Below are 433 nucleotides of genomic sequence, written 5' to 3' on the forward strand. Positions count from 1 at the left end.
ATCCAAGTCTACCATAAAGAGAAGACTGCATGAAAGTAAATACAGAGGGTGCACTGCAAGGAGCAAGCCACTCATAAGCCTCAAGAATAGAGAGGCTAGATTGGACTTTGCTAAAAAAACATCTAAAAAAGCCAGCACAGTTCTGGAAAAACATTCTTTGGACAGATGAAACTAAGATCAACCTTTACCAGAATGATGGCAAGAAAAAAGTATGGAGAAGGCGTGGAACAGCTCATGATCCAAAGCATACCACGTCATCTGTAAAACATAGCGGAGGCAGTGTGATGGTTTGGGCGTGCATGGCTGCCATGGCACTGGGGCACTAGTGTTTATCCATGATGTGACACAGGACAGAAGCAGCAGAATGAATTCTGAGGTGTTCAGAGACATACTGTCTGCTCAAATCCAGCTAAATGCAGTCACATTGATTGGG

The sequence above is a fragment of the Pyxicephalus adspersus genome, chromosome 1 (assembly GCF_032062135.1).
Source record: "Pyxicephalus adspersus chromosome 1, UCB_Pads_2.0, whole genome shotgun sequence".
Taxonomy (NCBI): Eukaryota; Metazoa; Chordata; class Amphibia; order Anura; family Pyxicephalidae; genus Pyxicephalus; species Pyxicephalus adspersus.